This window comes from Myotis davidii, unplaced genomic scaffold (genome assembly GCF_000327345.1).
Source record: "Myotis davidii unplaced genomic scaffold, ASM32734v1 scaffold135, whole genome shotgun sequence".
NCBI lineage: Eukaryota > Metazoa > Chordata > Mammalia > Chiroptera > Vespertilionidae > Myotis > Myotis davidii.
Genome location: NW_006289813.1, coordinates 5,143,463 through 5,155,685, shown reverse-complemented (window position 1 = coordinate 5,155,685; position 12,223 = coordinate 5,143,463).

Below are 12,223 nucleotides of genomic sequence, written 5' to 3'. Positions count from 1 at the left end.
AGTTACTTCAAGTAACTCTAGGGTATCTATTACTTAAGAGTGAGTAGAAAATCCATGAGTTTGGTAGTTTTCAACCCTGATTGGGGAAAGATTATTCACCACTAACCAAAGTTTAAAGAAGCAGTAGGAGAGGAAAAAATAAGCTGTGTTATGATCAAAAGCCACACATCATGCTTGTGTAGCATGCCAGCTACATTTGCTTGGCCCAGCTGGCATAGCTCTTGTAACAATCAATCTCATCCTGTTTGAATGACAGTGATTGAGATGATAGCTTTTGCTTTTGGAAAATCCCCAAGTGAGAAAAATGCCACCCATGTGATTTGGAGAGAAGGAACTTGATTCAATACTCAGAACAGGACCTGGTCCAGGAGTAGAAATAGGCAATTCCAGGATTCACAACTGTTGATACCACCTACCTCTCTTTGCTAACACAAATGCTCACAAACTAACACTAAGGTAATAAATGATAGAATTTTTTTTTTTAAACAGGAGAAAGTAAGATTCACCCAGTTTCAAAAGGAAACTAGATATCTTTTATCCTCATCTTGAGTATTTCTTTAGAGAAGCTGTGACAATGAGAACTTACAAAATGGAAGGAACCCTCAAAGAAAATGAATAGACACTGAAGGTAGCAGTAAGGAGATTGGACCCAAGGTAATAATTTTAGTAGGCTATTGGGCTGGTTAAGAGAAAAGCAGAGAGAATGCAGAAGATGACAGCTATCCTCAGTAACCACACCTCAGTAGAGGGGAAAAATAAGAAGTAAGAGAAATCTCAAGGAGGGTTGATGATGAAGCAAAGCGTTCCACTGGCCATCTGTCACCCAGCTGAGGGCAGCTGTCACTGGATGAAGATTCTCATGTACAGAAGGGACATTCATAGGCTGCATAAGTCGTGAAGTTGCTACCATCCCTGACGTTGATTACCTGCACTCAAGAGAAAATGAGATAGCAATGCCCTGTAACCTAACTCACTCTGCTGAAACTGACAGAAAGATAAGCTTCATTACAGTAGCAAAAAGACAAATTTTTTACATAATCGGGTTATTATACAGCTGTAAAGGATATCTTTACATTACACGTTCACATTTCTTACCAAAAGTGTTACTAATAAAGCCTAAAATAAAATTGAATGCAAAAGCATAGTGAGTTTTTGATTTATCTTATGTTCCTGACTAAAAAGATGAATTTAACAGTTGTTTCTCAGGTAACTAAACTTTGCTGTCAGGCTTAGTTTTTTATGTATTTAATTTGCCTTTAAACTTGGATTCTGTGCAAAGTTCCCTAACTGCTTTAAAATATGGGCTTTGTTAGGGATGTGAAAACTGAGAATGCAGTAATATTTTCTCTTTATTCACTCTTCATACGATGGGGGTGGAAGAGGGATGGGAACTTTGAGCACTCAGATATCTATAATGGCAAGAGACAAGGTCAAGAAACCGTCTTTTCATAACCCTGAAAATAACTGAGGTTCCACAAAGGACTTGATTCCTTTATCCTAGAAATCCTTTAAATCCTTTGGTATTGGAATTGAATCTATATCATAAAAACCCCATAGTCATAACATCTTCACGGCAGAACGACCAAAGACTGGTCACCAGGAGTCTGCCTGCGCAGTGAGGCACACGTGGGTTGGGTCTCGCTGTGCAGAGGTCATCAGTCTGGGTCCCGAGTCCCACCCTGTGCTGCGAGAGTCAGTCTGGGTCCCATATTCTGCCCAGCGCTGCGGGACTCAGTCTGGTGGGTCTGGGTCTCACGCGATATCGCGCGCTGGGCCTCTGGTAGTGAAATATTTTCCTTCAGAAAAAAAGGTCATATTTTATGTTTTTTCAGGGGTGTGATTTTGCTTTCCTGCTTTCTGGTTGGTTGTTTGGGGAGGTTGAGACAGGATTGATTTTTTTAAATCCTTACTCAAGGATATGTTTTTATTGATTTTAGAGAGAGAGGAAGAGGAAGGGAGAGGGAGAGAAACATAGATTAGTTGCCTCCCACATGTGCCTGACTGGGGATTGAACCTGCAAGCTGGGTATGTGCTCTGACTGGGAATTGAGCCCTTGACCCCTCAGTGCTTGGGATGACATTCCAACCAACTGAGCCACACTGGCCAGGGCCGACAGAGGGTTGTTTTTAAATCTCATTTCAAAAGATGGGGCTGATAAATGAATGCCACACATCTCCACTTTTAACCACTGATGTCCACTTTTAAGAGGGAGCTATGGTTCTTCAGATTGACTCAAATTCGAGAAAATCAAGCTAAGTCATTATTAGCATTGTTCATTACTGAATATTTACTGAGAATATGAACTTATAATCAAGGTAAGCAATTAGCTATGCAATACAATGTAGAATACAGAAAGACTGTACAATTGATACAAAATGCTTGAGGTCAGAGTCTTAGAAGTTTGATTTAATGACAGAATATGGGAAACTTCAAACTTAAGTCTGTCTGAGTTTTGCCCTTTAATGTAACTTGGGAACTCTCTGAATGTAATTTTTCTCATCAGTATAATATTGAAAATAATACCTATTACATAAGATTAAATGAGAGAAGGGAAGTACCTAGGACATAGTAGGTGCACTATAAATGCTGGTCTCTCCTTCTCACAGAAGAGCTTGAGGTCATGTGGGACCATGTCCTAGAACACCTGATTAGCTCTTTATATTTTCACAAAGAAGAACCAGCTGGGTTATTTTCTTGTCATTCAGCCTGGAGCTTACACTGTAATCATGGTCACTCCTCTGTGACTGTAACAGCTGACTGCACCTCCCCATTGAAACCTACTGATGGAGTGCTGGCAACCACAATAGGGAAAAGCCCATGGAGACCACTCCTCCCTGCCTTTTTCAGAGTGAGCACTATGTTTCCATGAATTCCTCAAGGACAATGACAGATAAGATTATCTAAATGGCTAAAACGCATGTGACAAAAATGTAAAACTTCACTATTAAAAAATGCAAATTAAAGGAAGGCTCTTCCCTTCATTTTTCAAAGTAGCAAAGATTTTGAAATTAGCAAATGCTGATAAAGATGAAGCAAAATACTCTCATAGATTACATGGGGAAATAAACAGAAGCAAATATAACTATATTTGCCTGGCTCTTTAGAGAAGCAGATGCCAGGACTGGATTAAATATATGAGAATTTTATTAAGGGAAATGTCTGTGTGAGAGAAAAATGGAGAGAAAACAAGGAAGGCTGAGAGAGCCATCAGACCATGATATAGTCTGACCTCCATTAAAAGGAGGAAAGAATTGCACAAGCATCCTATTCTGCCTGGCATCCTAGCAGGGGGTCAGCCAGGCAATGGAGGAGTCCTCCAGACAACGGCAGCCATTAGAGGACTCCTAGGTCTCCCAGGCCTGCTTTCATGGACTCATCATGCTAGGTCATTGGCTGAGAGTAGCCCATGGGAGCATGGCCTTGGATAGGCCCTCCGTCAGCTATGCTCTCTGTGTTTGGAGGACTGTTAGACACATTCCCAGGGCTGCCACAGTCACTTTGTGGAAAACAAATTTGGCAATGCATATTAAAAGTTTTAAAAATAATTCTACTTTTTTTTATCTTGTAAGTTTATCTCTTAAAATTTAGCCTAAGGAAATATCCTAAAATGAGGAAAATAACTTGAGTTACAAAGCTGTGCATTAAAAGTATTTGTGATAGCAAAAATTAGAAACTCAACATTGCTTCCAGTCCATCAAGGCAGCATCTGCCTCATCCAATTCTCTCATCCACTTTGACTGTCTCACCGTTTTGAGTTACTGAATTCTCTTACAGTCATTAAAAAAATAAAATAAATTCCAGTAAAGAAGTTTAGTCCTGCTGAGCCTCTTTGTGACCCTAGTACTGAAAAAAAGTATTCTATATGCTTGTCTGGCAGGGGTTCCCAAGGTTGTATCATATGTGAAAATTCAGCAAACTTGGGATGAGCACTTTATGCACTTTAGTGGATGTGTTTTAACCTCAATAAAGAAAAAAAAGAAGAAATCAAAGGACATGGCTGCAATTGTAGGTGTTATAATTCTCCTTCATGACTTAACTCTCAAATGCAAATGTAACTGCTTGTGCATCTGACAGGAATCATCCAGGTCACAAGGACAAACTTCCCAGCCAGATTCTAATTGTGGTGAACAAGAGTGCTGCTTTCTACCTGTACCACTACCCGTCTGACCCCCCTTACCCTCTGTCCTTGTCCTCAGCCCCTAGCCATTATTTTCTTCTTTCAACTTTATCCTCTGCTGCCACCGCTATCTTCTTCCTGTCACTGTCACTAAAGCTATTATTCCACATGTAAATAAGCAGTGTCTATCACTGCTGTCTACACCATTCTTTCATGGGACCTACCTATTGATATCCCTCTGTTCTCCACGTTTTTATCATTTAAAAAATTACTTTAATCCAGAAAGTACTTGGGTGACATCATTGGATATTTTTCTCCAAAAAAATATAAGCATATTATAAACCAAATTTTACTTACTATTTAAATTAAAGTTGCAATCTGTCACTTGTTTGATGCATAACATCTGCCCCTCAGAGATGACAAAATCAATTTGAATTTAAATGAGAGCAAATTTTCACTCAACCCTGGTGTATGTATTCTGTGGTCCCCAGCAGGACACAAATACAATTCTGGAGACAGCTATTCAGCATTTGTAACTTAGATCCAAACTGTGACTTTGAATAACTAATCAATAAATCAGAGCTTTACATTCATTTCAGAGTGTGATGGCAGACTGCTGACCTATTCTTATGCCATGTATTCAACAAATATGTATTGAGCAAAATATATGTTGTTGAAAAGTATTGTGGATTACTACTCAGTATTCATTATTTCCTTCTTCCATACTAAAAGAACCCAATTTTATTCTGGGTGGCAGCATGCCTAGGCTCTAGCAATAAATCAGTATTTGAACACATATTAATGACAGTCTTGTTCCACTGTGCCAGATACTAAATATCCCAATTTTATTTTGCAGCTAGAAATGGCCAAAGGACCCAGTTATGACTAACAGGATAGAAGGGGAAGTGTACCAGGGCCTTCTAAGACTTTACTTTCCTGATAAAAGGGATAGATGCAGCTGGTACCATCCTTCTCCCCTTTTCCTAATCTGGATGTAATATTGTGGAGCTGCCACAGCAACCTCAAGATCATGAGGCAACAAGCAGAGGATGAATGGCAATCATATTGAAAATGGCAGAGGAAAAGGTTAGGACAGTTCCTGAGATCAGAAGGGCAGAATTAAAATCGGGATTTTAGAAACATAAAGTACCTGGAAGTGTTACTTAGGCAGTAAAATCAAGAACCAGTGAAAAATGAGTAATAGGGAACCCCAAGGTGCACTGAGAGCCCAGGTAAGACGAGCATTAATTTAGAGCAGAATCACATCCTCGTACATATTTGGTAACAGTGTAAATTGGGTTAATTTTTTTTAATTTGTCAGCATTTAAAAATGCAAATCTTTTAAACTAGCAATTCCACTACTGGGAAAATATCCTACAGAAAAACACAGGTGCAAAAAGTTATATGCATAAAGTTATTTATTGCAGCATTGTTTGAAATAGCAAAAAATTAGGAGCAACCTAAATATGAAATTGGGAAAATAAAGTACATACATTCACACAATGAAATATGATGCAGCTGTTCAAGAAAGAATGAAGTAGTAAACATGTAATACTATGGAAAGATGCCCAGGAGAAAGAAAATAGAGCATAATGTATAATATGATCCCATTTTTGTAAAAAATAAAAAATTAGCATAAGTTGAGAATGTTACATGTGTACGTAAGTATATGCATAGAAAAAAGTCTGAAAGAGAAAAACAAAAAGGGACCCAGCTTGTGTGTCTTCGTGCCTTTTCCAACAACTATTATTGGTGCAGCAACATTAACTAAAAGCTGAAAGCAGACAAGAAGAATAACTTATGAGTTTCAGCATGGGTGACCAGCAGATAGAAGTTTGCAGATTTAAGGTAGCTCCCAAACTTGAACCTTCCAGACAAATGTTGGTATATGAAGCAGTGAATGCCAAAGACCCATATTAAGGAGGGAGAGATGAGAGGAATCAAGACACTCAAAGTCATAAGGTAAAGAAAAGGTTCAGGAAATGTGATCTGCATCTAGGAAGATAAGGAAAGTATCTATGGAAGATGAGGACAAAGACATTGCATCGGGAAGAAGAGAAGCAGCTGAGTTTGAGTCTCTGGAGCTGGAACCGACCTAACAATGAAAAAGTCTGAGGAGGGAACATGCCTGTGGTTGGCTGGAGGGAAAACAGAATTATGATGTCAAAGTCCTCTCCTCAGATGTGCACCGCAGACTGAGCTTTTGAAGAGGGGGATAGCTCCCTGTTTACTCCACTAGGGTCCATCCCATTTCCATTAGCTTTTCCACCTAAGTTCCTTTCCTTGGGGCAGACAATATGTTCTTGAAATTTCTTTCCCTGGCCTCTGCTCCTAAATAAGCATACAGTTTCATTTGAGGGCTTCTAAGGGACTTTATCACTAGAAATGTCAGAGGATAACAAAATAACAAATGCTACTGAGCTTTACTGTTAAGTCAATGGAATGAACCTATTCCACCTTACGGTGTTGTTGCTTCACATTATTATCACATCTCTCTTAGACTTCGATTATGAACTCAGCCACTAAATGCTGACCTTTTTATTGCTAGTCAGGTTTCTAAATTCCCTTTCCTACTGGCTTTTCTCTAGCTTTAGCTCCCTTGGCTTGAGCTTTAACACTAACACTAATGGGAAGTATTAGCTTGTACATAGATGCATTACATTTCAGAGAAAGCTTTAGACCTGTCCCTCCCACTTCAGTGTCTTCTTGATTCATTCAAAACCATTTCCTAACAAACATCATTGAAGTTGAGGAAAGTATAGTGAGTCATCAATGAGGATATAAAAATTTTAGAGAAAAAAAAGCAAAGGGTTGGATACAAAAGTAGTTCTGGAAGTCAACCAACAGCAGTGATGAGCTTAACTGGATGCTGCTGCTATGGAATTGTGGTGAAGGGACAGGGATGGTGGTCTCAGTGTGGCAGAGAAATATCTCCTCTTCCACCACTGGTGAAGTATGAAAGGAATGCCCTCACATGATGAGGTTTTCAGGTGACATCAAAAAGCAAGAAACAAGTGTATCTATCACAGTTTTTAGTTGCAAGGGGCATTAACCAACTGTTGGTTATCTAGATGGTTTATCTAGAAAATTTTATTAAGAGAAATGTCTATGTGAGAGAAAATGGAGAAAGAGCATGGAAGGCTGAGAGAGCCATCAGCCCATGATGTGGTCTGACATCCAGTAAATGGAGGGAAGGCTGGTGCAAGTATCCCGGACTGCCTGGCATCTAACATGGGGTCAGCAAGGCAGTGGGGGAGTCCTACAGACAGTGACAGCCATTAGAGGATTCCTGGATCTCCCAGGCCTGCTTTCATGAACCCAGGCTATTCTGGAACACAGGTAGGATGAAGAAACTGGACACTTCTTCCAACCACTCTTACCAGGAATGCATTATTTCAATAAAATAATAAAAGAATTTCTCTCTCTTCACAGTAAGCAAGTATACTTAAGGAAGTAGAGGATTTCCCCTCAAATTTTGACTATGATAAATTTTAATCATATATAAAAATTGGACAAATGAATACTATAAAGTCACATATGTCCTCATTCTAGATTAAATCATTTCTAACATTTTGTATTGGGCTCTATTTGCTTTATTCATATATATACATGCATGTATACAGAAAGATCAATATGAACACATATATATGGCCAGACCACTTGAAATAATTTTCAGACAGTGTGTTCAGTGCTGAATACTTCAGCATACTTCTCATAAAAAAAAGAAACTTCTCCTAACTGATTGTAATACTGTTATCAGACTATATCTGTCTGGGCCCAGTGAGGAGACAGAAACTACCTGATTATTGAAAAGAGGAAGTTTAAATATAAAGAGTTATGAGACACAATAGGAGTGTAATTATAAAGATGTAAAGAGAACTTAAAAGGTGACACTAAAGTTGAGAAAGAATACCTAAGAAAAGACCAACTTGAAAAAGGAGTGTGGGAAGTGTGCAGGAGGCAGCTGATCGATGTTTCTCTCTCATCGATGTTGCTGGCTCTCTATCCCTCTCTCTTCTCTCTGTAAAAAAATCAACAAAATATATTTTAAAAAATAAAAATCATCATTCTCCCCTTTAAAAAAAAAAAGGAATTCAAATCAGCAGGGTTCAGACCTCATTGGAGAAGCCATGGTTGTAGAAGCCAACAGTTGGTGGAGAAGTCTACTGGGTTACCCAGACTAAGATGGTCCAGCATCACCACGCAAGCAGAAACTACTCTCGGGGTTCCAAAAGCTCTGGCTGCAGAGCAGGTGTGCAGAGGAAGTCAATGCCTCTGCAGGTTTGACATTTGGAACACACAGTGCCCTTATTGGGAAATTCACATCAAGATGGTCACAGGTTCTGGGCTGGTGTGCAAGCTCACCAAGAAATTGTGCATTCTGGGAACACAGCTGGGACAATGTAACATCAGATGTCCAGACACACATGCACCACTGACCAACTGGACAAATGGAACAAAAGAGGAAAACACAGCATTCTACAACCAAGAAGAGAAGTCCCTTTTCTACTGCAATTGCCCTCCTGTACTGTCTATTAACAAAGTTTCACATTGTGCTTACTTAAAGGAGAAATACTTAAAGAGTCTGTTGGAGTATTGCAGAACAAGTACTGAGGGGTGAGTTGGAGGCAATAAACTGATAACTGGCACACACATAATAAAATTAATAGCAATCCCCTGATATTGTCTAAGCCCCAAGCATATTCAAATTCTCCAACAGTACCAAAGATATTTTGTATAGTTTTTTTTAAACCAAGATCCAATCAAGATTAGATTTGATGATGTCCTTTCAGCCTCCTTTGATTTAGAGCAGTCCCTCCCAACCTTTTTATTTTAATGACATTGATCTTTAGAAGAAATTAAGTCAGTTGTTTTATAGATGGAGTCGCATTCTAGATTTTTCTAATTGCTTCTTCCTGGTGTTTGTTTTCTATCCCCTGAATTTCTTTTTTTTTTAAATATATTTTATTGATTTTTTACAGAGAGGAAGCGAGAGAGATAGAGAGTTAGAAACATCAATGAGAGAGAAACATCGATCAGCTGCCTCCTGCACATCTCCTACTGGGGATGTGCCCGCAACCCAGGTACATGCCCTTGACCGGAGTCGAACCTGGGACCTTTCAGTGCGCAAGCCGATGCTCTATCCACCGAGCCAAACCGGTTTCGGCCCCTGAATTTCTTATCAACTATGAATTAGATCTACAGGTTTGATTATGGTCAAGTGAAATAATTCTAACCATACTACACGAGTGACATTGTGTATCTCATACTGTATCATATCAGCGACATATAATGTTAGTTTCTCACTATTAAGACAAGAAACTCAACCAGTCGGTTAGAATAGTGATGGCTAGATATCTTCACTCTAAGGGCATGGTTTTCCTTTTGCAACTAGCATCAATCTGCAGGGAGTGACGTTGACACTTTGAACATATACTGCTCCCCAACAACCTTTTACTTAATGGTGTGTGTCCAATTTTTCATTAGGAGTTGCAAGTGGAGATTTTCTAATTCAGTCTTTCCTTCTCTATTTTTTAGTTAGCATTCTTCTATTAAAAAGGAGCCTTCCTTCATCAACCGTCAATGAATTATACTTTTCCTAAAAAAGAGGGGGAAGCACATGATTACCTATTTACAAAGTAAAGGGAAGAGAGTGACAATTGGAGGGAGAGGAGAATTATTTTGGAGCAAAAGCTTAGGGTTGAGTAGGTATATCCGATGACAGTGGAGCCCTGGTTCCTGCAAGACCCATGAAAAAGGGGGTGCTAGCACGTTGGAGAAAGACCAAAATAAGCCATCTGTTTTTGCAGTTTGCCTACCAAAGGTCTAAAGTGGAAACCCTGTTTGCGAATCAATTACCTTTCCAGTCACCTTTGACATGTTGGCTGCAGAATGTTGATGCTGACTTAGAGATGTGACTGTGTTTTAGTTATAGCCAATACTGAATGACCAAGTAGCTACAGGATGAAGAGACCACATGGGCTGGTGTGTATGCATGTGCTCTGAAAATATAACACAGTATACAAAAATGATACATTGTTGTGTATTTTTGCTCTTACAAATAGTTATTTTCTCAACAGTTTAATGACCTGATAGGAAAAAACGTCTATAAACCACAGTATCACTTAAAATTTGAAATGCTCAACTAAAAATCTGAGAAACCAATTCTAATTGATGAACTTAACATGTTTCCTCAATGCTGGGATATTTTCTACTTGCTTACCTTATTCAAAGTTGCATCTCAAGAGCTTTACAAAGTACATTATCTAAACAGAAAAGCAATAAGATGTCAAGCAAAAGAGTATTGGACTGAGATTTATGATGTGAATTCTGGGACCAACCAGCAATGAAACCATGGGCAAGTTACTAACCCTCTCCCAAAATAAGCTTCCTCATCCCCAAATGAAGATAATCCCCTGTGGTGTAGAAAGTCAGTGTAGAGAATAGAAGCATAAAAATCTGGGTTTGTAGTATTAGGCTACATTCTTGATATGTGAACTCAGTAAATAAAACTAAAATTCTGAGAACTTAGATTTCCTTTAAAACAACAACAACAATGCAAAACTTAGTTTTTTTAAAAAAAAATTCACTTTACAAATTTAAAATTTGGGGAAGTTCCCTTTTCCTACCCAAAGGGTTTATAAATATGGGCAGTAAAGCAAGTTCATTCATGTAAAAAGAACTTTTTTAAGACAGTAAAAGATGATATCCATAGGCATTTTCCATCATCTAAGAAGCAATGCAATCCTCAGGCAGCCAGAGGAGCAGGGTTAGGGAGGTCGCCTCTCTAGAATTTATAGCTTAGTTCCTACACAAGAGAGAAGGACACATTTATGTAGTCCAACAGAGGAAAAACTATTCCCAAATGACACTCTTGAATGAACCCCCACATTTTCTACTCAAGGTGATGAGTTTTTCTTTCTTGTTGGCCTTTTGGAAGTTTCTCAGACATACTGCTATTTTGCCCTTTCACTTTTTTCACAAAGGTGAATAAAAACTTTCTTTGAGTATAGTAAGATATTGGGATGTGGCCAAAACCGGTTTGGCTCAGTGGATAGAGCGTTGGCTTGCGGACTGAAAGGTCCCAGGTTCGATTCCGGTCAAGGGCACGTACCTGGGTTGCGGGCACATCTCCAGTGGGAGATGTGCAGGAGGCAGCTGATCGATGTTTCTCTCTCATCGATGTTTCTGATTCTCTATCTCTCTCCCTTCCTCTCTGTAAAAGATCAATAAAATATATTTTTTTAAAAAAGATATTGGGATGTGACCTCTGATATCTAAACTCACTGGCTCACGTGTGATTGCACTTTCAATAAGAATACCTCATGGGCATTTATATTTCTTGATGCCACATGAAGAGTGGGGATAAAGGAACTTAAAAGAAATCCAGTAGGCCCTCAGGTTATGGGACAGCCAGTTCACAGATACTGTGCCTAAGGCTGAGGCTGCAGTTAATTCATAGAAGGCACTTGTCTGATTCTGACCCAGAGCCAGTGTTCAGAATAGAGACACATCATCAAAATCACGAATCAACACAAAAAGTTTGAAGAGCTCTTCTAACACAACAGAGATCTTCATTGCTTCAGATTATTGGAGAATACTTATTGTATTAGTTATTTATTGCTGTGTGTTGAATTACCCCCAAATTTAGTGACTTTACCAGCAATAAACAGTTTTTGAGGGTCGTTTCTGTGAGCCAGCTTAGCTGTAGTTTCTGGCTCAGGGTTCCTCATGAGGTTGTAATCAAGATATCAATGAGGCTACAATCACCAGGAGGCTTGACTGGGGCTGGAGCATCCGCTTCTCCAAAAAAAGCCAAAAGAGAATAAGGCAGAAACAGCAATGTCTTTTATGGCCTAGTCTTGGAAGTCACACCTCATCACTCTTCCACATTACTCACTAGAAGCAAATTATTCATGCTGTTTCAAATGGTAAGAACTCCTTTTTCACAGCAGCATAGTATTCCATTGTGTAGATGTACCACAGTTTTCTAATCCACTCATCTATTGATGGGCACTTAGGCTGTTTCCAAATCTTAGCTATGGTGAATTGTGCCGCTATGAACATAGGCGTGCATATATCCTTTCTGATTGGTGTTTCTAGTTT